A 1,162-nucleotide genomic window follows, 5' to 3' on the forward strand; every position below is an offset into this window, starting at 1 on the left:
CCCAGAACCTATAACTACGATCTTCCATTGCAAAAGGGATTTTTGCAGCCATAATAATTAAGCTAGGGACCTTCGGGGGGGAAGGTTAGCCTGGGGGGTGGGGTGGGGGGTGGGACTAGTGTAATCACAAGGGGTGTTAGACAAGGGACACCAGGGCCAGAGTCAGAGGAGATGTGAGACAAGCGGGGAGCAGAGTGATTTAAAGAAGGGACCCCGGACCAACAAGTGCAGGGGCCTCCCAAAGCTAGAAGAGGCAGGGAAACGGATTGTCCCCTGCAGCTTCCAGGTGGAACATGGCCCTGGGACACCTGATTTTAGCCTGGAAGCCCATGCCGGGTCTCTAACCCACAGAACTGTCAGGTAACTTGCTGTTGTTTCGAGCCTTGCCCTTTGCGGTAATTTGTTACGTCAATAGAGAACTAATACACAGGTTAAAATAAATTCTTCGAAGATGCTGGAAATCGGAAGTGTTCTTGTTGCTCAGAGGCAAGAAGGGGTGGGATGGCTGCTGAACTGATGCCGCATCCCTGTCAGACTCACCGTTCTATCTATTTGGGGCCCTCTGTGAGTGGATAAATCTCCCAAAGGGCTAGATGCTCAAATCAGCCCTCCTGCACCCACTGAGGCACATCTCCTGCCCCTCCCAGCAGAGAGGACAACCCGGGTGCAGGATCAGCCCCTTCCCTCTCCTCTAGCTCTGGAGTCCCTACTGGTTCTCAGCCCTGGTGTCACGTTAAAATCACCTGCAGAGCTTTCAAGGCATTTCAGTGACTGGGCTGCACCTTAGGAGATTCAGACTGGCTGCGTCCACGGTGTGGCCCAGGCATCGGCATTTTCAAACGCTCCCCCAGCAGTGTCCAGTGTGCAGCCCGAGCTGGGAGCGGCTGGCCAACAGCGGCCACCACGCTGCTGTTCTGTGGGAGAGTCATCCCCCCTCACAGGGACGCTGGTGTCCAATTTCCCCCAGCCCCTGCAGCCCGGCTGGCGTCAGCTGTGCCCATGAAGCCAGCTCCTCCCAGACAGGCAGGCTCGACCATAAATTTTAATTCACAACTTTTCCTTTTTATTATTTTCAAATGCTCAAGGCCCTGAACATGACGAGAAGCCTTGCTCACGCCGTGACCTGCAGAGAACTTCTCTTGGAGTTGAGTCCCCGTTCAAC

This window comes from Pteropus vampyrus, unplaced genomic scaffold (genome assembly GCF_000151845.1).
Source record: "Pteropus vampyrus isolate Shadow unplaced genomic scaffold, Pvam_2.0 Scaffold46, whole genome shotgun sequence".
Taxonomy (NCBI): Eukaryota; Metazoa; Chordata; class Mammalia; order Chiroptera; family Pteropodidae; genus Pteropus; species Pteropus vampyrus.